General features: G+C 43.5%; 1 protein-coding gene across 1 annotated transcript in view; it reads right to left on the bottom strand.

Annotated features, from left to right (window-relative positions):
- The window catches only part of LOC118922550 (NADPH--cytochrome P450 reductase), a 63,646-nt gene extending 36,410 nt beyond the window's left edge, over nucleotides 1-27,236 (bottom strand). The window contains exon 1 of the mRNA XM_036905442.2: nucleotides 27,127-27,236. The gene's annotated coding sequence lies outside the window, so the exon portion shown is untranslated. The remainder of the gene's footprint in view (nucleotides 1-27,126) is intronic.
- Nucleotides 27,237-27,619: the final 383 nt, after the last annotated feature.

Below are 27,619 nucleotides of genomic sequence, written 5' to 3'. Positions count from 1 at the left end.
ATCTAGAATGTCCACAAGGTTTTTCACCCAAACTTGGGTTGTGGCCCTTGTGGATTCTCTGGATTTATCCTGTTTGGAGTTTGCTCAGCTTCTTGAATCTATAGGTTTGAGAACTTCTCAGCCATTATTTCTTCAAAAACATTTTCAACTCCACCCTCTTTCCACTTTCTGCTCTCCTGGGACTATGATGACATAAGTATGTTTTGTTATTGGTCCCAAAAGTCCCTGCAGCTCTGTTCATCTTTCTCAGTTTAGTATCTTCTCTGTTTTCAGACTGGGTAATTTCTACTTTTCTATCTTCAAGTTCACTTATGGTACTTCCTCTGTTTCTCTCTTCTGCTGTAGAGCCATCCACTGAGTTTTTTATTTTTCTTTTATATTTTCAGTTCTAAGATGTCTGTTTGGCTCTTCTTTACATCATGTATCATTCCAACATCTGTCATTTTGATCTTGCTATCTGTTATGTTTTCTCATTCAAGTTAAAATCTTCCTGGTGAGTGAGTGGTTATATCCTGAACATTTGAGTATCATAACACTGAATCTTATTTAAATCCTCTCTTTTATCAGCCCTCCTCTGCCACGATGCTGGTGGGGGAATGGAGGGCACAAACTCACTGCTGTCATTCAAAGGCATATCCCAACAGCTGCAAAGCCACAGGGAGGCCAGGCACAGGGAAAATAGAGCTGTGAGGAAGAAGTAAAGATGCTCTGAAACAGTCAAAGAAGGGGCACCCAGGGGCCCACATCTGCGCTGGGTTGTGAAAAATGATCAGGGTCCACCAGTCAGATAAGGGAGATAAAAGAAGATCCAAACAGTCGAAGCATGTACCAAGGCCTAAACCACTAAAGAGGGGTACCTACAGAACTTGGTGCGACTCAAGTGTAGGATGACAGGATGCGTTTATACATCTGCGAGCTTGCTTCTGTCAGCCTCCCTGGGGCTTCAGGCACCTGACCTGAACTCCCAGAGGGTGAACTCACAGCTTCCCTACACCCTTGGCACCATTCTCCAGGACATCTCCATGAGCACAAGGGTTGTAAGAAGAATCTTTTAAAAGAGACCAAGACCAGTGTGCAAAGGGCCCAGGAGCCCTCTAAGTGTCTAAGGTCTTGCAGCCAGGGTGGCCAGTGACAACTGAGTGAGGATCTGGCATGATAAGAACTATGTCATAGGGTGGTAGCCCTGTCAATGGTGCTTGCACCCGCAATATCAGCAGTCATGGAGCCTAGACCGAGGCCTCCTAGATTAAAAAGTGCAGTCCCATGTGCCACAGCAGATGCCCAAATGCCCCCAGCTGATGACCTCTACTCCCACATAACAGGACATAAGGGTGTGATCTGGAGACACATGACCAGTATTGTGTCTGATGCAATGATGTGAAAGAGGAAGGCAGCCCAGAAAACTGAATTGGTGAAAGCATGACTTGGCGAGAAGCAGGCCGCAGAGCCAGCATCACTCAGCACAAACTGAGCTGACAAAGCCCCACAGCGGCTGTGTCCACGGGAATTGCATGCAGCTCGTTGTGCAGAGCTGTGGGCTTGCTTCTGTCAGCCTCCCTGGGGCTTTAGGCACCTGACCTGAACTCCCAGAGGCTGAACCCACAGCTTCCCTACACCCTTGGCACCGTTCTCCAGGGCATTCTGTGGGTATACCTAATAACATTATTAAAAGTTAGCACAGGACACTTTATCTGCGAGGTACTTCACAGGAGTTTGAGAAACAGAAAAAATATATATTTATCTCTGCCCCTGGTCCCTGGCACAGAGCTCCTAAAACCCTGGTAAATTCCTAAGTGAGCACTAGGAGCATCTTTTATTCTAATGTGAACTGTGAGTGGGCTCTTAAATGGCTCCTGGATGGGGACTGGTCACCAGAAAGGCCCAGGCATGATTAGTAGCTTAGAGCTTTGAGCCCCCTCCCATCCTTTAAAGAAGGGAGAGGGGCTGGAAACAGAGTCAACAATTCATCATGCCTATGCGAGAAAGCCTCCATAAATTGCCAATAGTATGGGGTTCAAAGAGCTTCCAGGTTGGTGAACATATCCATATACCAGGAGGGTGATGCACCCCAACTGCACGGGAACAGAAACTCCCGCACTTTCCCAGACCTCGCCCTGTGTATTTCCTTTTCAACTGGCTATTCATCTTTACCCTTTATTATCTCCTTTAATGAACTGTAAATGGAAATAACTATTTTCCTGAGTTGTGTGAGCAGCTCTAGCCAGTTAATCAAACTGGAGGAGGCAGCTGTGAGAACCTTATAGCCCATGGGTTAGAAGCACAGGTGACAACCAGGATTGGTATCTGAAGTGGGGGGCAGGGGGGCACAGTCTTGTGGGGCTGAGCCCTCAACCTGTGGGATCAGATGTTAACTCCAGGTAGACAGTGTCAGAATTGACTTAAACTGTAGGACACCCAGCTGGTGTCACAGAACTGCCTGGTCGGGGAACTACTTCCACATTTGGGGTCAGAAGTGTTATGAGTACAGTGTCAGTGAGGGTAAAGGAGAGACACAGGGGGAGAGACTGGGTTTTTCTAACACAAGTTCGTACTGGTTCATCCTCCTGATGACCCGTTTGTCTCAACTAATTTTTAATACAATAAGGAAAAGAGAAAGAGAAAGCCGGAAGAGTTGCCTAAGCTTACTCAAGTGCTGGGTAGAGCACCTCTGAAGTCAGCTTCTGCCTCTAGCGCCTCATCAGGAATGAAGGGTGACAGTCTGGTGAGAAACCCAGAGAGCAATCAGAGCCCGCCTGACCCTGGAGGCAGGTAGGGCATTTCAGTTCACAGACCACAATGCTCTCGCCCTTTCACGGAAATGGGAAAGGGATAGGCCAATGCCAATGCGGCCTCCCAAAGGCGAATGGGCACTAAGGGTGCATTGAGAGAGCTCTGGATGGGTTCCACACTTAGCATCAAAGACAAACTGAAACACAAAGAGACCCCAGGAAAAGCAGTCCCCACATGTCCCATGAGAAGCAGGAAAGGAACTGGAGATGTTTGCCCCACAGAAACAAAGAGCCAGAGACAGCTGATCCCATCTTCGTGTGGTCAGAAAGCAGAGGAGGGGGAGGCTCCTGAGGGCAGAAGTGGGGCCTGGTGATGGCGGACAGAAATTACACACTATCCAAGAAGAACTGATAAAGGTGGCTGACAGGAGAACGAGCTGCTATGAGACATAGCCCCCCGTCAAAGGCGAAGTGTCAACAGAAGGTTGGGTAATCTGGGTTTAATGACAGTGAGAGTGCCCCCTGCCCCAGGAGCCTGGGACACAGACCAACCAAATTAATGTTCATTAATTGAACTGGCTGGTGACAAGGCCAGGGGGCATCCCCAAGTCTCACCTGAGTTAGTATTTAAATACTGGTTTCTGGATCTCTTTCACTGACCCCTCTGAAACACACACACGCAGTTCCAGTTTATGTTAAATGAGCGCTATAGAAAGCACGGGCAGACAACCACACGCTGACACGTGACCCTGCGGCACAGCCGAAGGACTCGAGAAAGAGGGAGGCTCAGGACAGAGCTCTAAAAAGGCAGGAAGGGGGCAATACTGAGTCTTTCAATTAAACTGGTCCTAAGAACAGTGTGCTTCACACAGAGCCCAGCTTTCAGCTTTGAGGGGTTTCTTCCAGGGAAAAGAGCCTCCTGGCTTCCCAAGCACATCATTACCATATCTGCTTTACGTCTTTTCAAACCCAGCTCAGTCTGCACAGTTCCAAGATGCTGCTTCCTGACTTTCACTGCTCTTCTGGCTCCAAGAGCATAGCTTGGGAGGGTACAGGGTATCTGTACACCCTGCAGAGAGGAAAATGAATACCAGGGTCTTGGCCTCTTGCCCAGGCACTTCAACAGCCAGGGACAACAGTCTCCAGCAACAAGGGACACACCACCTCCCAGCCCAGGAGCACCCTGCTAAAAGCTCTATGGTGGAGGGTAAAGAGGCTGGAAACTGGCTGCCCACATAGCTGTTTTCTCTGTAAAATTTTCCTTCATTTTTCCATCCATAAACATATCACATACATGCATATACATGTGCTCATACAAAAAGCAGATAAAAATGTATTCTGCTTTGTAAACCATTTTTCCACATCACTAGAGGATCCTTTATAATGGTATTTTCCTTGGCTGCCCAAAAGTCCGCTGATTGGACTCACTATTACATACTTAATTCCCTATTCTTCATTTACTAAAATAGGTTTAATTACATAAATAGACATGGGCACGAGGGAGAAAAGATGAGAAAAACATGGCCCTACAGCATGGAAATACACAATCTGGTCAAGGAAATACAGAAAACACTGCAGTCAAATGTAAGAAATGCTATAAAATCAATGTTTACAAAGTGCTATGGGGATATGGAGAAATAAGTGAGTGACCTGCCCTTGGAAAATGGGGGGATACTCACAAATGGGCTATTTTCACAGTTATTTCCAATTTCTCATTTCGCTGAGTAACAGTAGCATGGGTACTCACTACAAGCAGGCACTGGGCCTGGCACTTTTCATGTCTCAGCCACCCTACATTGAAGTTACTATTGCCTCCCCCTAAATGATGACATGGGAGCTCAGATCTGTTTAAAAGGTTTACCTGAGGTCACACAGCTGGTAAGGGGCAGAGTTTGAATTAAAATGTGTGTCAGTTTCTGTGGTCCATTCTGATTTCCTCCCTAAATAATATTAAGAAAAGCATCTGTAAACAGAAAGTTTTGCTCTTTTAAGAAAAATTAATTCTCAGTTAGATTTGAAGTTTTGTAATACTTGATACATACGTTACTTTCAAATAGTATCAACTTCTAGTTAGGCTGATCAGGAAAAAAATTAAAGCAGAAAATATACCAATATAGGGAATGAAAAAAAAGACGTCATTGGAATCCACAGACGTTAAAAGGAAAACATGAAATTATGAACCAGTGCATGAAGATATTTGATAACATAGACGAAATGGACACATTTCTTAACAGACACAAACCACCAGAGCTCTCTAAGAGTTCAAATCGGTAGTTAAGGCCTTCACTAAAAGTGAACTCTAGGAGCAGACAGCATCACTGGAGATTCTATCAGACATTTAAGGAAGAAATTATACAAATTCCATACAAACTCTCTCAGAAAATAGAAGACTTCCCAACTGATTTTTTAAAAAATTTTTATTAAGGTATTATTGATATACACTCTTATTTCCCAACTGATTTTATGAGGTTGGTTACTTTGATACCTAAACCAAACAAAGACAGCACAAAAAGACTATACACCAACATGGCTCCTGAACACAGATGCAAAACCTTCTAAAATATTAGCAAGTTGGATCCAGCAATCTATAAAAGGGATACTATATCAATCAAATGGAGTTTACTCCAGAAATACAAGGTTGGTTTCACATTCAAACATGAATGTGATTCACTCTATTAACAGGCTTGAAAAAACCCAGATGATCATCTCAATAGATGGAATATTAGCGCCTGACAAAATCCAACATCCATGCATGATGAAAACCCTCAGTAGAGTAGGGAGAATAGGGAACGTCTTCAACCTGATAAGGAGTCATGGAGATGTTATTGTTATAATAGTACCCTGGGTTATTTGAGAATTGAGTAAGCTGACCTTGCAAAGAGCTTAGAGCAGTGCCTAGCACAGAGCATGTGCTGTAATAAACGGAGCTACTATTAGCAATTGTGAATAAGAAGTAATACAATTCAAGTATTAAGTACCTGTAGCTATGAAAACGAATGAACTACTGCTACATGCAATACCAAGAACAAATCTCACAGACATAATGTTGAACGGGAGAGGCCAAATATAGAGGAGCACCAGCCAACTGTAGTTAAACTTTAAGAACAGACAAAAGTAATCTACATTACATTGTGCAATATCTTGATCTGGAGTGGTAGTTACAGGAGAGTTTATCTCTGTAAAAATCCATCAAGCTAGGTGGAGAAAGACAAGTACCAAATGATTTCACTCATATGTGGAGTATAAGAACAAAGAAAAAAACTGAAGGAACAAAACAGCAGCAGAATCACAGAACCCAAGAATGGACTAACAGTTACCAAAGGCATAGGGACTGGGGAGGATGGGTGGGAAGGGAGGGAGAAGTGGGGAGGAAAGAAAGGGGGCATTACGATTAGCATGTATAATGTGGGGGGAGGCACGGGGAGGGATGTGCAACACAGAGAAGACAAGTAGTGACTCTACAGCATCTTACTACGCTGATGGACAGTGACTGTAATGGGGTTTGTGGGGGGTACCTGGTGAAGGGGGGAGCCTAGTAAACATAATGTTCCTCATGTAATTGTAGATTAATGGTACAAAAAAAAATCCATCAAGCTGTACGTTGAAGATCTGTGTACTGTTTCTTTTTACTGTATGTAAGTGACACTGCAAAATAAGTGTCCACAATATGACATCATATATGCTATGGCCCCAGTGATATAAACATATTTATGATGTACATGCATAAGATGATACACGAAAAGATCATCACAGAAATATCTCAGGAGTGAGATTATAATTTTTTTCTCATTTTCTTTTTAATGTATTATTTGCTTTTTAAAAAAAAATAATGAGTGTGTGTTATTTGCTTTATCAGGAAAACATTTCAATACTGTTTACTTATGAAAAAAAAACAAAACCCAGGCTTGTGGGTCTACACAGCTCACTGGGCCCTGTGACATGTTCACTGCAGCACTGCTTGTTAACAGCCCCCAAGCCAGGGGCTTACATTTTCAATTCTTAACAGCACAATACCATGCAGCAGTTAAAAAATAATTAGGTGGAACTAGAGTACTGTCATTGAAAGATTGCCAAAACACACTAAATAAAAAGAAAGTTATATTCTCATTATGAAACCATTAACAAAATAAAAGAAAAATAATGTATACTCACCCAAAAAAGGATCCATAGTGATTTCCTCTAAAGAATTTCTAGAATATGACTGGGTAAGGGGTGTCTAGAGGGCTCTTTGCTTTGTCTGGTCTGCCCTTTTCTAATGAGATGGCTGGTATTCATGTGTTACTTCCAAAATTAAAAATGAATACAAGGGACCTGGATTTCTTACTGTTGCGGAAAGGGGTTATAAATATGGAAAGAGAGAAAGGGGAATGAAAGCCTCGGTGCTGGACTGCAACTGGAGGTGTCAGTATGCACAGTGCTTCTTACCATATGGAGACAGACACAGAAACATGCATGCATTTGTGTGTAGTTCCTAGTTTGTCTGCTGAGAGGGCCTATAAGTAGTGATACCCCAGGAACAAGGAACCACCTAGCACACAGATCTTGGTTTCTATCCACCATTCTCCATCAAAAGGAACCAGGGCTCCTTGGGACATGGCTGACTCTTTTACCAGGGCAGGAGACAAGTAGTGAATGAACCTGGATTACTTTGCGGTGCCAAAGGGTAGGGCAGGGTTCAAAGAATAATGGGGACACATCAAAAGTTTATGTAAGTCTATTGGGAGGGGTTCCCACTGGCCAAATCTGGGACAATTTGAGCACCCACATAAATATCATTAGTGACAGATTAAAACCCATAGTATAAAATAATAGCACATGAGTCAATACTGATATAAATACATAAATGAATGAATACATGGGCGAGAAGGGCAAGTTCTTCCTCCCAGTAGAATGCCAACTAATAAATGTAGAAGGGAAAAGAAAACCACCCACTGGCAACCACCATAGTAATAAGTGTTTCACATAAGAATTGCAAATGCTAAACCTTGTGGGTGAAAGTTTGATGACAAGCTTATTGATTAGATAACAGTACTTGAAAAACTTGAACTTTACCATGGTGACCCTGGCTGATACTGTGATAACAAAGTGATCGAAGGTAAAACTGCTCCAATACTAGGACAAAGTGCGATCACCTGCCACCTGAGATGGTGCTCTAAGGTCACATCCAATTTCTATGATATTCTGCCCAAACACACAATCCAAATCTTACCAGAAGGAGACATGAGACAAATCTGCGCTGAGAGACATACTACAAAGAAATGGCCTGGGTCTGAAAAACGTCAAGGTCATGAGAAATGAAGGAAGACTGAAGGACTGCTCAGGTCAAGGGAAGCTAGAGTCATGACAGTTAAAGGAAATCTTGGACCAGGGAAGAAAAATAAAGATTTTTCTTTTGATATACATTAGTGGCAAAATCTGAATGGTCTCTACATTTAGATGATACAGTTTATCAATGTTAATCTACAATGTTGATGCATATGGTTATGTAAGAAAATACACTTGAATTTTAGAAAATAAACAATGAAGGACTTAGTGGTAAATGAGCATCATATCTGTAACTTATTCTTTAGTAGGGCAGGAAAAGATATGTTAAATATATATAGTAAAAGGAGAGAAAGACAAAATGATAAACATGGTAAAATGTTAATATTTGGGGAATCTAAGCAAAGAATACTGAAGAATTCTTTGCACTTTTTGCAACTTTTCTGTATATCTGGAACTATTTCAAATAAAAAGTTAAAGATATAAATGATATTAAAATATGCCAAATTTAAGAACATAAAGTTGACACATAACTCAAATACCTTCTTTTTGTTTTTGTTCTACCCATTTTTTATGTATTATAAAACATACTTGTTTTGAACATTACGGGTTTTATACTACCTATACTTTTGTCCAGCTTTTTTCATTTATTATAGTACAATAATTAATTCCAAAATGTTACCCCAGCCCATGACCATAGAGTCCTTTACTGAATTATTTTCACTATTATGAGCATGATGACTGTTACCTTTTCAAGATATATCTCTGTGCACCTCTATTTCCTCAAAACAGTTTCTGAATATAGCTTAGAAATATTTCTGAATCAAAGAGAATAAATATTAAGGTTCTTTACTTATTGTCAGATTAGTTTCCAAAAAGTAATTTATTTTAATCATTTCTCTGAAGCTTTCCCCCTACAAGATGTCCTGCTAACCTGGAGAGAAGGAGTGACTCTACAAAGCCCTTTCAAAAAACAACCTAAATACAAGAGTCTGGAAGTACCTGAGAGAAACCGTGACACCTGTGGCCCAGCAGGGTGGGCAGAGAGAGGATGCCAGTTCCAGAACTGTCCAATTCTGCCTTTTGGGAAACCTTAACTATCAGAGGACTTGCCCAGAGGTTTAGCTTAGGCTGAGCTGGAACCTTCACCCCACCCGCCCACTGCCAGCTCAACCACTGCCCCCTGGCCAACAGGGGCAAGTTGAGGTCGAAGGTATTGGCACTGAGCCATTCTTGATTAGCTCATCTTGACTTCCAACAGGAAAGCCTTAATTTACGTCCAAGTCAGCTCACTTTACAGCTGATGTAATTACATGGCCCTCTAACTAAAGGGGCAGAGGGTGGGGACTGGACAAAGTCCCCAGAAATACTGTGAGGAAGAGATAAGATGACAATGCCTGGCAAAGGGCAGGCGCAGAAGAGTGCCCAGGTCTGAAATCAAGTCACTCTGAAAGATGTGGCTGCAGCTTGTTTGACCTTTAAGAACACATAGATTGGGACTCAGAACTCCTGCCAAACCCTAGTGCCTCTCTGTCCCAATCTTTCTACCATCAGTAGACAAGTTTAGCTCAATCTTTGCAAATTTCCACAAGCTGAATGGAAAAATGAGCACCTCTAAAGTCATCTGCGTAGACTGTACTTGTTCAAACCATTAAAGAAGAACAAAAACCTTACTCAGCTTTTGTTTATTCCTTCACCATGACAGTATTACATCACAGTTTCAAATAACCCTATTTAAATATTCCTTAACGAAAAGGGTAACTACTTTTTCACCATCTGCTGACCCTGGAATTCCTAGGTTACCAAGGTCAGTTTCCAAAAGTAATATCTGAACTTCCACTAAAATCATGACTTTTCTAACTAGAAGTAGTTTCACAGAGAATGGATCATAAGGTTGATGGGAGCAAAGCTGTGCCATTTTTTTTTTTGATTTCTCTCTAGTCCACTGGGTTACAAAACAGTATTAGGAGAAAAACAAGGGCAGAAGGACACAGAGAAAAGGGTGTGGGACTTGGCAGGGGTTCAAAGAACCAAGTTTGGGTACTGGCTTTATCACCGCCTTGGCAGATTACTTCTCTTTGCTGAGACTTAGCCAACAAGATCAGCTATTAATCTTTGTTTAGCTTTTGCACAAATGATGCTCGTTGAGACATTCTGTGAACTTAGAAATACTGATGGTGATATTGAGGATGACTGTCAAAAGTAAAATTGCCTTGAGAAAAACTCCACTCACATCAAGAGTGGCTCCTCCACACTCATCATGTATGCTCTATGCCCAGCACCATGCCAGCTGAACAAGCAAGGACAAAGCCAGGGAATATCCTCTGCCATTCTGGTGGAAAGAGACCAGACACACAATTACTCCCTTGCTACAGATGGCCAGTGCCAATTCAAGGTTGGGTGAGGCTGGCTGTGAGACAGGGTGCTAAGGGAGGGCTTCTTGATGGAAGGAGGCACAAAATGGCAAATGGCAAGTGGCAGGGAGGTTGGGGAAGAAAACACAGAGGGCCTGAAGGGAAAGTGGGGTCATAGCTTTAAAAAAACCAACTAGTTCACAATTGTTCTGCCACTGGTAGTTTAGGCAAATCTCAACTTCCCTCCACCACTTTTCCCATCTTATATGGAGTATCATCCTCATCACTAACTCTGAAAGGCCTACTGGGAGAATCACATGGGTAAAACTGCACAGAACATGCAGTGGATGCTCAAAGAATGTTGGATTACTTCTCCCTCCCATTTGTTTTCTTTGGGGGCAGAAGCAGATTAAAAATAAGCAGTGTCACCTAGCACCCAGATTTTGGTTTCTAAATACCATGTTCCAATAAAAGGAACCAGGGCTTCTTGAAGAAACAGCTGGCTCCAGGGCTGGGACATGGAAAGCAAAAATGACAAGCCTGGAATATCCATGGTGCCCTAAATTTTAAAAATGCTCAAGAAAAGACAGGGCTATTGAAAGAACCAGGAGACAACTTGAAGGACTGTCTATGAGCTAAAAATAGGATGATTTAAGCAACCAAATAAAATTATTGGATTGGGGAGGGAAATTCATCTCTCAGGTTATTTTTTTATTGCAGTAAAATTCACAAAACATAAAACTTGCCACTTTACCACTTTAAAGTGTACAGTGCAGTGGCATTAAGAATATTCCCAGTGTTGTGCAACCATCATCACTATCTAATTCCAGCAGTTTTTATCACCCCAACAGGAAACACTGTACCCATCAGCAGTCACTCCCCATGGCCCAGCCCCTGGCAATCACTAAACTACTTCGTGTCCCTGTGAGTCTGCCTATTATAAACAGTTCATGTGATGGAATTATGCAATAAGCAGCACTTTGCAGCAGGCTTTTTTTACTTAGCAAAATGTGTTCAAGGCTCATTTATGCTGTAGCATGGATCAGTCCTCCATCCCTTTTCATGGCTGAATAATATTCCACATATGTATCTACTACATTTTATTTATCCATTCATGAGGTGATAGATAATTTGTTTTTTTCCCACTTTTGGACTGTTATAAATAATGCTGCTATATTCATATAAAAGCATCTGTGTGACTACCTGTATTCAGTTCTCCTGAGTATAATGCCTCAAGTAAAATTGATGGGTTACACAATAATTCTGTGTAATGTATCAAGGAAATGCCAAACCGTGTTACCCAGCAGCAAATGTGCCACTTTACATCACCATCAGCAATGTAACAGGGTTCCAATTCTCCACATTCTCACCAACATTTGTTACTTTCTGCTTTTGTTTTTGTTTTAAACAGCCATCCTACTGGGTGTGAAGTAGTATCTCATTGTGCTTTAGAATTTACATTTCCCTAACAACTAATGTTGAGAATATTTTTATGTGCTTATTGGCCATTTGTGTATCTTCTTTGGAAAAATATCTATTTGGTCCTTTGCTCATTTTTTAATTGTGTTGTTTTCCTGTTGAGTTACAAGTATTCTTTATATATTCTCGATACTTGACATTTATCAGTTATAGCTTGCCAATATTTTTTCCCATTATGTGAGTTGTCTTTTCACTCTCTTGATAGTGCCTTTTGATGTACAAAAGTTTTTAATTTTCGCAAATTCCATGTCTTTGCTCAGGCTGCTATAACTAAAACCATGACTAGGTAGCTTAAACAACCAACATTTATTTCTCATAGTTCTGGAGGCTGCTAAGTCCTAGATCAAGCACCAGTAGATCTGGTGTCTGGTGAGTGCCCATTGCCTGGTCTTGTTGACAGCTGCTTTCTCATATCCTCACATGGTAGAGAGCAGACTGAGGAAGCAAGCTCTCTTGTTTCTTCTTATAATAGCACTAGTCCTATTCATGAGGGTTCTACCTTCATGACCTAATTACCTCCCAAAGGCCCTACTGAATACCATCACACTGGGGGTTAGGATTTCAACATATGAATTTCAGGGGAACACAAACATTCAGTTTATAACAGTCCAATTTCTGTTTTTTCTTTTGTGGCTTGTGATTTTGGTGTCATATCTAAGAAACCATTGCCAAATCCAAGGTCATGAAGATTTATCTCTATGTTTTCTTCTAAGAGTTTTATAGTTTTATCTCTTACAATATTTAGGTATTTGATCCATCTTGAGTTGATTTTTCTACACACTGTAAGGGTCCAGCTTCATTCTGTTACATGTGGCTATCCAGTTGTCCCAGCAGCATTTGTTAAAGAGACTATTTTTTTCTCTATTGAATGGCCTGAGCACCCTTGTCAAAAATCAGTTAACTATATATATACATGAATTAAGTTCTAGATTCTCAATCCTGTTTCATTGACCTAACTGTCTATCTTAGCGGCAGTACCACACTGTCTTAATTACTGTAGCTTTGTAGTAAGTTTTGAAATCAGGAAGTATGAGTCCTCCAATTTTGTTCTTTTCCAAGATAGTTTTGGCTATTTGGAATTCCTTGCAATTCCACAGGAATTTGTGGGCCAGCTTTTCTGTATCTGCATAAAAAGCCAATGGGATTTGATAGGGATTGCACTGAATCTGTGTATTGCTCTGGAGGGTAACACCATCTTAATACACGCATACCTCATTTTACCATGCTTCACTTTATTGCACTTCTCAACTGCTGCATTTTTTACAAAGTGAAGGTTTGTGGCAATCTTGTGCAGAGCAAGTCTATCAGCACCATTTTTCCAACAGCATTTGTTCACTTTGTGTCATGTTTTGGTAATTCTTGCAGTATTTCAAACTTTTTCAGTATTAATATTTGTTAGGGTGATCTGTGACCAGTGCTCTTTAATGTTACTATTATAATTGTTTTGGAGTTCCACAAACTGTGCCCATGCAAGACAGCAGAGGACTTAATAAATGATGTGTGTGTTATGACTGCTCTGACTGGCCATTTCCTCTCTCTCCCTCTCCTTGGGCCTCCCTATTCCCTGAAGACACAATAATGTTGAAATCTGGCCAGTTCATAACCCTACAATGGCCTCTACATGTTCAAGTGAAAGAAGAGCTACATATCTCTTACTTTAAATCAAAAGCTAGAAATGATTAAGCTTAGTGAGGAAAGTGTGTTGAAAGCCAACATAGGTCAAAAGGTAGGACTCTTGTGCCAAACAGCCAAGTTCTGAATGCAAAGGAAAAGTTCTTGCAGGAAATTAAAAGTGCTCCTCCAGCAAAGACATGAATGACTAGAAAGTGAAACAGCCTTATTTCTGATATGGAGAAAGTCTTAGTAGTCTGGATAGAAAATCAAACCAGCCACGAAATCCCCTTAAGCCAAAATTTAACCCAGAGGAAGGCCCTAGCTCTCTTCAATTCTGTGAAGGCTGAGAGAGGTGAGGAAACTACAGAAGAAAAGTTTGAAGCTAGCAGAGGTGGGTTCCTGAACTTTAAGGAAAGGAGCTTTCTCCATAACAGAAAAGTGCAAGGTGAAGCAAGTGCTGATGCAGAAGCTATAGCAAGTTATCCAGAAGATCATTAATAAAGGCAACTGCACTAAACAACTGATTTTCAGTTTGGCAGAAACAGCCTTCTATTGTAAGAAGATGCCATCTAGGACTTTCATAGCTAGAGAAGAGAGGTTAATGCCTGGCTTTACAGCTCAAAGGAAAGGCTAGCTCTCTTGTTAGGGGCTAAGGTAGCTGCTGATTGTAGGTTGAAGCCAATGCTTACTGAACATTCCAAAAATCCTAGGGCCCTTAAGAATTATGCTAAATCTATCCTGCCTATGCTCTATATATGGAACAAAACCTGGATGACAGCAAATCTGTTTACAACATGGTTTACTGAATATTTTGTGCCCACTGTTGAGACCTCTGCTCAGAAAAAGATTCCTTTCAAAATATTACTGCTCACTGACAGCACACCTAGTCAGCCAAGAGCTCTGATGGAGATATGCAATGCGATTAATTTTGCCTTCATGCCCGCCAACACACTCTGCAGCCTATGGATCAAGGAGTAATTTTGACTGTCAAGTCTTATTATTGAAAAAATGCATTTCATAAGGCCACCATACATACATAGTGATTCCTCTGGTGCACCTGGGCAAAGTCACCTGAAAATCTTCTGGAAAGGATTCACCATTCTAGATGCCATGAAGAACATTTGTGAGTCATGGCAAGAGGTCAAAATATCAACATTAACAGGAGTTTGAAAGAAGTGGATTCCACCTTCACAGATGGCTTTGAGGGGCTCAGGACTTCAGTGGAGGAAGTAACAGCAGATGCAGTGGAAACACCAAGAAAACTAGAATTAGCAGTCGGGCTGGAAAATGTCACGGAATTGCTTCTCACAGATGAGCAAAGACAGTGATTTCTTGAGTTGGAATCTGTTCCTGGTGAAGATGCTGGGAAGACTGTTGACAGGACAGCAAAGCATTTAGGGTATTACATAAACTTAGGATGAAGCAGCAGCAAGGCTGGAGAATACTGACTCCAATTTTGAAAGAAGTTCTACTGTAGGTAAAATGCTGTCAAACGGCATCACAGGCTAGAGAGAAATCAGTCGTGAAAAGAAGAGTCAATCGATACAGCAAAGTTCACTGTTGTCTTAAAGAAGTTGCCACGGCCACCCCAGCCATCAGCAACCATCGCCTGATCAGTCAGCAGCCATCAACATTGAGGCAAGACCAGCAAAAAGAAAGCTCACTGAAAGCTCAAGTGACGGCTGGCATTTTTTAGCAATAAAGCACTTTTAAATTGAGGTATGTACATTGTTTTTATATAACATAATGCTGTTGTACACTTAACAGACTACAGTATGGCAGAAACATAACCTTCATATGCACTAGAAAACAAAACCAATTCATTTGACTTGCTTTATTGTGATGTTTGCCTTCTCGCAGTGGTCTGGAACTGAACTCACAGTATCTCCAAAGTTTGCCTGTACTGGATTTTTAACCACAGAATCAATAAATACCCTTGGGTCCGTACTGATATAAATAATCAAAATAAATGGGAGAAAAGGAACAGCTCTTCCACACAGAAGAATTCCAACTAATAAACATAGAAGGAAAGACGGAAATAGAGAATTGCCATCAGGCTAATTAATGCCACAGTAAGAACTGTTGCAGATAAAATCTCCCAATGGACATGCTAAAATTAGTGGGTGACAGTCCCAGGACAAACAGGATTTATACGGTCTCCCCCAAGATCCTCATTAACTACAAAGGGAAAATAGTAACTTTACAGTGGAAAACCCTGCAGACACCAACCTAACCAAGAGACCGAGGCACACATCACTATTAACGAGTCCCTTGAGACAACACACTGAGAAGGACACGACACCGTTTTTGTGGTGTTCTTGCCACCAAGGCCTGACCTTGCACCAATCATGAGAAAAGATCAGTCAAACCTAAACGGAAGGGCGTTCTACAAAACGACTGACCAGTACTCTCACAAGTATCAAGGTTATGAAAGGCGAAGGAAGTGTCACAGATTGAGGACTAAGGGGACATGACAGCTAAGTGCAAGGTGGGATCCTGGGTAGGATCCTAGAAGAGAAAATGGACATTTGTGGAGAAACTAGTACAATTCTAGTAAGGCCTGTAGTTTAGTTCAGAGGTTGGCAAACAATGGTCTACAGGCCACACCCAGCCTGCTGACTCTTTTTGAAAATGAAAAAAAAAAGTTTTATTGGAACACAGTCATGCTCATTCATTTACAGATTATCTCTGGCTGCTTTCTTGCTAAAACAACAGAGCTGCGTAGTTGTGACAGAGCCCTTATGGCCCACAAAGCCTAACATATTTACTGTCTGGCCCTTTACAAACAAAGTTTACCAACCTCTGGTTTATAGTTCATGATGTTATACCAATGTTAATTTCCTGTTCCTGATAACTGTATTATCATTTTGTAAGATGTTAACATCAGGGGAAGCTGAGTGAGAAATAAAAGGAAACTCATTTCATTTTTGCAACTTTTCTCTAAGTCAAAAATGGGTTGAAAATAAAAACTAAAAAAAAAAAAAAATCCAGGAGTGTCCTTACTGCAAAGCCTTCCCAGCAGCCTCCCTAGACACATCTCACACACTGCTGCCTGGTTTTGCCTCACTGTTCTGCCTCCTAAGAATGTTTTTCCCTTTCTATCTGTAGCCATCAAAGCTGTATCTTCAAGGATTAACTCAAGGGCCACCTCCTCCACCAAATCTTCCCTTCCTGCTTTATACTCAGGATCAGTTACACCAGTGGCAGCATCTGTCTTGAACTTCCATGTCCACTCCTCTTACCTCATGATGAACCCCTGAAGATGAAGAACTATGTTTTAGTTATTTCTGTACTTCTCTAGCAAATGTAGAGTAAGCGTCAGATGTCTTGGATTCCTCATAAACTCCAAGACACAAGGGTTGGTGCCCTCAGTTCTCAAAAACAAGTATTCAGAATTGAAGGAGAAAGAAAGTCCTATTGGGCACTGTGTACATCATCTGCTCTCTAAAGAGGCAGGCAATGGGAACCAATGTTGACTCAGCACCTACTGTGGGCCAAGCAACATGCTAGGCACGTTATACAAGGTCTTTCTTTCGATTCTCATGATAAACCTATTTAGATAAATGTTATTTCAACCATTTTACAAACACAGATTCCAAGACCGAAGGGCCAAGCAAATTACCAAAGGTCCCCACAGCCAGCAACTCAAAGAGGAAAGTCTAAGGGCCTTGAGAGACCCTCTCTGCCATTTCTTATTGCAACACTGTCAATTGCTACCCACAAGCACTGGTTCAAAATGGTCTCACTTGGTTGTCACCTGGCCAGTCACCCCAGGTTAAGCCAGCAGTAGGCTTGTCATTCAGCAAAATCTTACCTTCTGCTCAGGCAGCGAGCACCAGGCAGCGCAGGAGGCTGCTCCACGTAGCAGCTCCACACAGAGCAGGTTTCGGGTAGCATCTTCCTTCTGTCCAATGAGTGACTTCAGAGTTGTGCCTCCCAGAAGCTGACAGAGGCAAGAGTCTGATGGAAGGCTTTCTAACAGAGATGTGGGCATCCACTTCCTGAGAGGCCAGGTTTTATCAAGAGGTAGGGCTGGGCTGCCATTGGGCTATGGCCTTAGATGGCATTGTCTGAGCTCCTGGCTTTGCCTACGCTTCGCCTTTAAGTGAAGCAGGCCACTGCCGGGCATTAAAGGCTGGTGTCAACGAAATGTGCATTGAGCACATGTGTAGGTCATCTCTGCATTCTGTGTCTGTGGATTCATATCATGCTTTTAAATTGTATGATTTGGGGGGCAGAGTTATTGGACAGTCACAACAATGTGAACAAGTCAGTGATAGTCAGGCCCCATGGTGACAGAGGACTGACTGCCTTGTGGTGTCCACAAAAGCATTCACAATGTACAAGACATCCATCAGCACTAAACCATTAGCTGATGACATGACAGTTTCTTACTGTCTCGACCACACTCTTTTAGGGTGTAGGAAGACAAAATCCTCTGGTGCTGGCTTGACATTATACCATGCTGTCACTCAGGAAAGGCACACCAGGTCATGAGGCTGACGCTGCTGGGGGTGCTGTGTACTTGGCTACAGCAAGCTGTACAGACATGGCTGGGTTAGGAAAACCACTGCTTCACAGCACCTGCGTCACTTCCGGGTAGAAAAGACACCCACTATGTCAGAGAGCACACCTGTGGGAGGGATGATGGGACATTTCTCCAGGCCACAGTACTGGGACAAGATTTCCTCCTCTGAGCACTAACCCAGACCCAAGTGGCTCAATGCTTACTTTATCCAACGTCCAGGGTAGGCAAGGTGACTCTGCTGGGCTCTTGGCCTCCATAAGGGGACTCAGTACTTCAAGCAGCTTTTTCCTTGTGGCTCTACCACCGCAATGTACAAATTCCAGTGCTGACATGATGGGGAGAAGGCAGTGGGTAGGATAAGCCTCAGCCCTTAGGTGCTTCAGGCCAGAGGCAACACACATCACTCCCTCTCACAGAATGTGAGCCGAAGTTAACTTCAAGAGGGCTAAGAAATGTGGGGGAGCAAAGAAAAGTGCAGTGAGCAATAATGTGCCTGCTCCAGGCGTGCAGGATTCTCTTGAAGTGATGGGGAGCCAGTGACAGAATTGGTGAGAGTCCAGTGGCTCAAGGTCTTGTGACCTATAAACTAGATTTTTAAAAATGGAGACATAATTCACTTACCATAAAACTCACCATGTTAAAGTGTGCAATTCAGTGGTTTTCCATACATGTGCCCTCTGTGTGGCCACCACCACTGATTCCAGAATGCTTTCATCACCCCAACAAGAAGCCACACACCCATCAGGAGTCACCCCACATTCCGGTCTGTCTTCCCCTCTTTGCTCTGGACATCAGGGCACTGAACAAATCTAAGTAGCCTCTAGTAGCTGTACACTATCCTTGACCCCAGGCCTCCTCCCCCTCAATTATTTTCTATTTGCCTCATCTATTTATCTTTTTCTCAATAAATACTAATTGTAACATCAATTAACATGTATTAAGCCCTTGCAACATGATGTTCCACTCTTACAACAACCTTCTGAGTATAGGAGGTGTAATTATCACAGAGGTTAAAGTGATTTGTCCAAAGTTAGGGAACTGATAAGTGATAGAACCAGGGTTCAAACCCAGACCAAACTCAGCATCTGGGCCACACTATAATCCATTTGCATATCCTTCAAAACCTTTTTAGAACAAAGGCAAAGTTATAGATAGACTGTTGCTTCATTCAATGACCTGGGTTCATTTTGTAGTTAACATTCCGGTTATACCATCAGGTGACAGTATTGCTCAAAATTAAATAACCAGGGAGACGAGGCAGAGGCTGGTGTCTGGCTGGAGCTGTTTTGCATATCTGTCTCCTACTCAAGAGGCCTGGTGTAACACAGTGTTCAGTGCAGATCTGCTGAATGACTGAATCACTGAAATCTCCCAGACCCGAGGTCCCACTCCACACCGGATGGCACAGCATGCTGGCCCTTCAGCCAGGAGCATTTGAACAGAACCAGTGCTGCCTTCTGCAAACTCCTGGCTCCGTGTATGGTCACCCACCAAGGGGCAAGAAGGCAAGCCAGGCCTTTCAACTTTCACAACAAAATGGAAGGACACTGCGTGTGGGATATACTACAAATCTTAAGACCTCCACTTCTCCATAGCCTCACCTCTGACCAAGGGTCTCTCCCCACTCATTCTCCCACATTGCCCCTGCCTGATAAGACATGTCATTGAGTCTATTCTCTTGCTCCCATCCCCCAAAGACCTTCCCTTACTGTATAATAATGGAGCCTGAAGTTCTCTGCCCTTACTCAAGTGGGTCCCAGAAAGGGCTATACGTGGGTCATGCTCCTCTGTCTGTTAGAACATTCCCTCCACCTTGGCCTGAGCCATCATCATCTTGCCAGTCTTGTCCACATACCAAGTGCAGACCCCGCACCTCAAAGAGGGCCTGGTACCTACTGGGCACTCTACGAATGCTTGCTGAGTTTGGTCAGAGGCTGCTGTCCACTTGTGTAGTCCATGAACCTTCAATAAAGGCCCGAGGGAAATGCTTCTTGTGCTAAACTGATCTGCATCCTGTTTCCATTAGTGTTTGCTGTGCAATCCCATCCTTCTTTGCCTTGCCTTCTGAGAAGCGAACACCTGAGTTTTCTGCTCAATCATAATAGCTTCTCTTAACTGTCTTTGGTACAATTTCCTGGCCCCCAGATCCATCTCTCAATTATTAGGCTTTTGGCTTTGAGTTCTTTTCTCACAGTCTGGTTTTGCTGAAACAAGTGTTGGCCTTGAAATTCAACAGATTTCAATCCCAGTTTAGCCATGAAAGAACAAAGGCTTTATGGGCAGACAGACCTTGATTCAAACCCCAGCTATACCACCTACAACCACGGGATCCTGGGCACATTACTTATCACTCAGCTTCAGTCCCATTGCCGACCGTCCTCACAGTGTTATAATGATCACATGACACATAAAATACTCAGCACAAGATCCAACATACAACAGATACTCAAAGGTTATAGTAGACCAACTCACTTCATTAGAATTTTTTTGTTGTTTTTATCATAAATCTACAATCATATGAAGAACATTGTTTACTAGGGTCCCCCCTTCACCAAGTCCCCCCCATTAGAATTTTTTAATAAACAAATTTATTCATGTTTTTGGCATCCAGATAACTGATCTGGAAATATCTAGAAAGACTAGGAATACTATGAGGGGAGGGGGTATTCCCAAGTTCTTTCTCTTCTTCAATTATAAAATGATTAAATTATTGAACTAATTATTGAACAAACTGTTAATTGCTAGAGGAACTTGAAACATTTAAAATTTCATACCTAGATGGAAAGCTAAAATCCTATGAAAAGTTCATAGAATAATCTTGAAATATACAGACCAGACCCAATATTGACATCTGGGTTCATTCAGTGTGCAGGAAAAAGCTTAGCAGTAAATGTGTGAGAGCGAGAAGCCATAAGCATTAATTCATTCATTTATCCATTTACTCCTCGTTAGCATTTACTGAGTGCCCCCTACCTTACACCTGGCACCATTCTACAAACTGGCTCATGCTCATGGAAGTGATAGGGAAGCTCCATGTCCTCAATGAATTCAGTCTATTACAACCATGTTGTCATTAGGGAAAGGGAGAATTAGGCCCCTTTTATTATAACCACTTCTATATCCTTTATGGAAGTAGATGGAGGGGAAAGAAAAACACACACACACACAAAATAATAAGACAGTGAGAGCAACTGTAAATTTTTGTGCAAAGGAGGGATGATAAAAGCAAGGCTTTGCACTCAATCTAGCAATGGTACCATGGACAGATATTGAGAAGTGGTGGGAAGAAGCAAGGAAGAATTTACCCGCACAGGAGGCCAGTTAGAGGGTTAACAGTGGAGATTCAACGACTAAAAAACAAACAGGACTGCATGTCCTTAGGGCTTCAGGGACAAGGAAGGTGGAGAGGTCACTAACAGATAGTTACGTGCTGATGAGTGTTTCTGGTAGGCGGGAAGAGCTTTTTCATCTTTGTTGTCCTGCTAAATGACCTTTCAGAGTTTGCAAGTCACATTACATAAGGGACTGCATCTAACACGTCCACATAACATCATGTGGTTTCTTAATCACAAAGGTTCTGAAACCCTTAACTTAAACCAATGAAGAAATGCTCTTCTTCCCCAAACCATAAATCCTTGATGGTAAACTTTCCGATGTCTGGAGTGTGTCCCAACCTAAACCCCACCCATGAAAGAAGCTGGGTACACCTGGCTAATACATTCTCTTGTGTATTCAAGAACAGCCATCCCTGTTTGTTGTGTTGAAAACTAACCTCAAGTGACTTATGGATAACAGAATCAACACCTCTCAGTTCAGAGAAGGTGAGCACAAGTTCACGTGTTCTTACCCAGCCCTCAAACCTTTGTACAGACCCAGCCCAGTCAACGCAACGGTGATGTATGCCCATGAGGATCAAAGTATCACAGGATCACGGTGTTCTTACATGAGAACCAAACCAAGAAAGAGGCAATGAGGACAGCTGAGCTCAGCAAATGGGGGTGGGGAGGAGGTGGGCAGGGCCACGGGAAAAGGCACTGAAGATAAAACTAGGGAAATAAAAAATATGACTCAACATAATTTATAAACTTCACCTGGAAGCAAATTAAGTAAGTCCCACATCATAGGACACACCCCACAAAGTCCATCTTCCTCCACATTACAACCAAGGCGACAAAAACCAACTTCTTCCATCCTGTTTTCCTACAGGATCTCCTAAAGAATCCAATTCTCTGCAAGACAGTCCTGGCTGACCGCACCACAGTTTGGCCCATCACTATATTCCAGTTTCGCCTTGAGACTGATTATTTCTGGGGAGCACACATGCAATTCTCTTAGCTGCAGAAAGACTCTGTGCAAGGGGCACATGCTCCAGCACTTCCATTAAAGACAACTCAGAGTCTCCTTATAAGTGAAGTAAGTAAGTCCCCACATCGGTGGATTTCTCCAGAAGCCAGCCAGAAGGACCAGGTCCTCCAGATGCTTTGTGCACAACATACCCAGTATTAAACCGAGGAACCACGCAAACCAGCATCAGACATAACAGAGGCTGATGGATGTGGCTCCAATGGACCCAACCAACCAGAGCTTCCAGCCTGCAAAAAGGCATGGTTCACCCCCACGAGACTCCTCAGACACACTCACATCTCAACAGGTGCACAAATAGTGTAAACACCTCACTTGGGGTGGGAGTTGGGGAAGGAAAAAAAAAAAACTTTTAGGATGTAGGGCTCTAAGACAACAGGATACAGATTTAGGCAGAGAAAAATTCCCAAATGATGAATTCACCCAGAGAGGGCACTGGGCAGTAAGTCTGAAACCCAATACAGAATACACTGTCTGTGCCATCATGTCGCTGCCCTATTAAAAGACATCCTACCACTTAGCATTGTTCACAAGACCCCTTCAAATAAGCCCCAGCTGCTTCCAAGTCTTATGTAACCTACACTTTATAACCTCCAGAGACGTGCTCTAGTGGACTCAGTGAATTCCTACTTATGCTCCAAGACCTAGCTCAAATGTCACCTCTTCAGTGGGCCTTGCATGACCCCACATGGGGGCAGCTCAGCCTGAGTGCCCCCCAGCACACAGCAGGCTCAGCAACGAGGAGAAGCATCTCACATGCATTATCTCAAGAATGAACTCAACACACTGTGCCATAATTTACTTTTATGTCTGTTCCCCTCCCTGTTAAGAGTTCTCAAGTGCCTGAGCCAGGCCCTAAACATAAACACTTAAGGGGCCCCTGGGGGCCAAGGATGTGTTTTTTTTTAAATGTCATTCCACAGGGATGGACACACTGCCAGAACAGGGAGAGTTAACTCTGAAAAATAAACACTTCTTGAGCTGTTCCAAGAGGCAGGTGAGGCAAGCATCTTTCCCCCCACTTCATAGGTGAACAAGGCCTGGCATGGGCCAATGCCTGTATGCACTGGTAAGCTACCTGTGAGCCAGGACTGTCTCCCCACCTGCCAGGTGAGTCTAAATTTCTATCAAATGCCAGATGACCGACCTACACAGGAAAACAGGTTTTATTCTGTAGGCTATATAATAGTAATAACAAAGAATTGGCATTGTCTCTCTCTAGAAGATGCTCATCTCATTTATATTTCTCACAACTATGATGAAATGTATGATGAGACATTAAAGACAGACATGAGATTTGAGTTTTGTGCTACTGGAAGTGGAGAGGAATAATCGTATTATTAAGTAATTGTACTAGATTTCCCTTCCATCAAAATAAACACGATCCTCTACAATGAGAAAATGGGATCACATAGCACAAAGGCAGCAAAGGCTCTGGAAGCAGACTGCCCTGGGTGAGGCCAGCTTCACCCTCAGCCTTGAGGAAGCGATTCCATGTCTGAGAAGGCCTTCCCCATGTCAGGTGGGCATGGAAACATCAGCCTTTTGGGGTCATCAGAAGAACTTAAAAAATATATATATATTTTTTGCACACATTTATGTGCATGCATAACACAAATGTAGCACAGAGTCTGGCGTAAATCTTCCTGAAATAAACGCATCTCTGCCCTCAGCAGTTGGTCTTCACAACTGGCTTTAGAATTCTGAATTAAAAAATGAGTCTCTGGTGGTGGAAACATAACAAGGTTATCATTTTGGGAGGGGAGTTTGGCAATATCTGTTGACATTTAAAGTCATACCATATCTGCAAACACACACATACACACACACACTCCTCTGTATAAAATTTCTCCATAGAGAAAAGGTCAGTGCAAGGCCATGAAGGATGTCCACTTTCTAGGCTGCACTTTCTGTAATGGTGCTTTTTTTATAATGACCACTTAATTTTTTGTAAGCTAAAAAAATACAGTTTAATAAAAAAGTTATTTCTCCATTTCTTTTTCTGATTTTAATTTTTAAGTGAATCTGACATATAATAAAAAGTTAAATCTCAAATTCTTATCATCATTTGACAAACAATGTGTGCTGTCTGTCTCCCCCTACTAGATCAGTTCTGTGGGGAACTTGTGTCTGCTATGCCCCCAACACCTCATAGTGTCTGGTACCTAGTAGGTAGTCAATATTTGTTAAATGAATGCATTTAAAAGCTCAAAAACATTTTCCAGTCCTTCCACTTCTAAGAATTCACTGCACAAAAATATCTGCCCAACTGCATAAAGACAAAGAAGATGGCTACTCAGTGTAGTAGGATTCATTACAGCCAAAAGCTGCAAACAGTGTAAGTTTTCTTCACTAATACTGGTTACCGTAATATTGCTATTTTTTAAAAGAATGAGGCTTAGAAAAGAAATGAGGTAGTTCTTTACATAGCAATATAGAAAAACATGTTAAGTAATAAAAAGCCCAGAATAGTATGACTAATTCATCTTACTTTTGTATTTAAAATTTTAACAGTAAAAAGTTTCTGCTCTTTTAACTAAAAATATCAACTAGGGGTGATTTTTTATCTCTGTATGGTTATGAGAGACGGTCACCATCTATATTGTGTATTTCTGTAGGTTTTTAAAAATATGAGCACTTAATATTTTTTTAAGCAGAAAAAATATTTTTTTATAAAAACAGACATTTCTCCATTTCACTTTTTTCTGATTTTAATTTTTAAATGAATCTGACATGTAAGTTAAATCCTAAAGCACTACACTGAGGACCACCAGCCTGGCATGGTTTGCCAAAAAGCACACAAAGCTGGCACTCAGGTTCCCTGACCCCCAGTCTAGTGTTCTTCTCCCTCCTAAAGCACAAGATAGGGGAGGTGTTGAGTGGCAGCTGGGCCCTCTGGAACCATGAAAGGTTCTACAATCACAGAAGCTTCAATCAGGAAAATAAAAAGTTGATTAAGAACTAATTCTTATTAACTTGAAACGCCCCATGGGTTTACCAAAATGTTCTGGGTTTACCAAGCAATTCTGATTTTAAATAGTCTGTTCTCCTAAGTAGACATGGACTTAGACCTAACTCAGCTCCTGATTTTCAAGGGGTTAAGGGGGAATCAACCCACATGCACTGTCAGGTCCTAAAATTTCAGGTTTATCAGGCAAACAACATCTCCTGTGGCTGTTTACAAACTCACCACCCAGGAGTATTCATCTGCCTTACTCAAGTTGGCTGCAGTAAGTGCTGCTCTTTCCAGGTGCTGAAGTACATCCCCCAAGCTCTTCACCTCAAATTGACCTGCTATTTTTTCAAGTGCTAGAGGGGAAGAATTTTGGTGAGTTCAGACCCCTCTGAAAGTTTTCAACACCACAACACAACTGGAATTCTCTGAAAGGCATTCTCTGACGTGCAGACCTGTTTTTTGGACGGTTGATACACTAATTAAGCTTCAAACAGTTTCCTACATCAGGTGGCATGAAAATCTGGCACCAGAAGCTCATGAACTGGCCACTCTTTCTGAAGGAAAGTTAAGAACTCCTTACAGGGACTCAAAGGTAAGAAAGTGATCCCGTCTGGGTTCACTGCTTTACCAATTGGGACTTTGGGACTATTTCCCTGATTAAGCAAAACCCCCAGTTACTCGAAGGGAAGTGGTGTGGCAAAACTTGGTTAATGAATCGAAGGCCTTATCCCCAAGCCTGGGGAATTACAGCATTGCACAGTGAGGACACTGGACCCCATAGGGCAGTTAAATTCTCAGCCTATATGGAATGTTACAGTTCACCCTCCAAGACCCTCTCTTTGATCCTCAGAACCTCAAACCTGTGGGGACAGCAGGGTGGGCTGTATCACTGTCTGTGCTGAGGGGGAAACAGAGGCTCCAAGAAGTGTTCTGTCAAGGTGCCCAACCCATGACAACTCATTCTAGCTTTGGCGCTGGCTCTCTCTTGAGGTCCAACTCGGAGGGAAAGCTGCATCTTATGGGTCTGAGAAGAGGCAGCCACGTTCACTGAATGGCCCCAAACTCCTCAGTATTGGTCACCAGCTGACACAAAGGTGATTCACCTTGAGGAATGAAAAGCAAAAAGTCGAGGTCATGTTCCCTGACGCGCCCCACAGACCTCGATCTCTTATCCAACTGCTCCCACGAACTAAGGATGTCACGGCTGCCCAACAGAGTTAGCAAAAGACCTATCGCAGCGGCTGCCAAGGCACCTGCCCACGAAGGGCACTGTCCCCTAGGGACGCCAGGGCTTCGCCGGCGCGCAGATTCCCAGGGGAGGCCGGGCTAGTGGGCTCCCTTGAGCCCTCGAGTGAGCCACCTGATGCTGCAAGGTCACATTCAGGTCCCATTCGCACCCTTCACGCGTCTCCTACGTGAGTTACCCCAACACCCGGCTGCCTCCTGGGGTCCACCGTACAAACGGGGAAACTGAGGAAAAGCCTCCATACAAACTGCGGTATTTGGCTAGGAGTGGAGACTGGAGCCCTAGCCCTGTGACGCCGAGACCCGGCTCTCGGCTGAAGGGCCAGACCGGCGGCGCCTTCGGCGATGGTAAGACCCTCCAGACGCCGCGAGAGGCCAGCTCGAGGGGAAGGGCCACCAGAGAAGGGCCGAGGTGGGAGCCGCGCCTTCCGCGAGAGCATCCGGTGACACACGCAGAGACCCGGCCCGAGAGCCTGTCCCTGCGCCGAGGGCCCGCGCGACCGAGGAGGCCAGAAAGCGTCGGGCCTCGGGAGCCCCGGCACCGCGAGCCCTAGCGCCCCGACCCTCCCTTCCCGCGCCCGTGACCGGCGCACTCACCGCGGGCAGCCCGGCAGCGCTCGAGAGCCCTGGGCAGGACGCAGGCCCACAGCACTGAGGCGCTACCACCGCCCGAGCCTGCCGCGGGGGTGGGGGCGTGGCCGTGTGGGCGCCGCCCCGCCCAGCCGGGCCGCGCGCGCGCGCGCCCCCGGGGCCAGGCCTCCCCCCTTCGAATCCGTGTTCTTGGTACGGCCCGGCCCGGCCACGCCGGACCTCCGCTTCCAACTTCGCCGCCAGCCTGTAAGTCTGGCGGGTGGGTCCCTAGCGGACTGTGCCCGGGCATGGCGGTTACCCCGCCCCCAGCCTGCGGTTCCCCGGGCCTGCTGCCCACCCGTTCGTGGGTCACCGCGGGGCCATGGCTGTGCGCCCCGCCGCCTGGCCTCCTGCTGCCGCCCGCCGCTCACGTGTTAGCGGCTTTTTCTCCTCGCCTAACAATGGCGAGGCGGCGCGCCGAGATGGTCCGGGGTCCTTCCAGCCTGGCTGCGGAAGGCTC

The sequence above is a fragment of the Manis pentadactyla genome, chromosome 10 (genome assembly GCF_030020395.1).
Source record: "Manis pentadactyla isolate mManPen7 chromosome 10, mManPen7.hap1, whole genome shotgun sequence".
NCBI classification, from domain to species: domain Eukaryota; kingdom Metazoa; phylum Chordata; class Mammalia; order Pholidota; family Manidae; genus Manis; species Manis pentadactyla.
The sequence above is the reverse complement of the archived record's forward strand: the minus strand, read 5'-3'. Positions and strand labels throughout refer to the sequence as shown.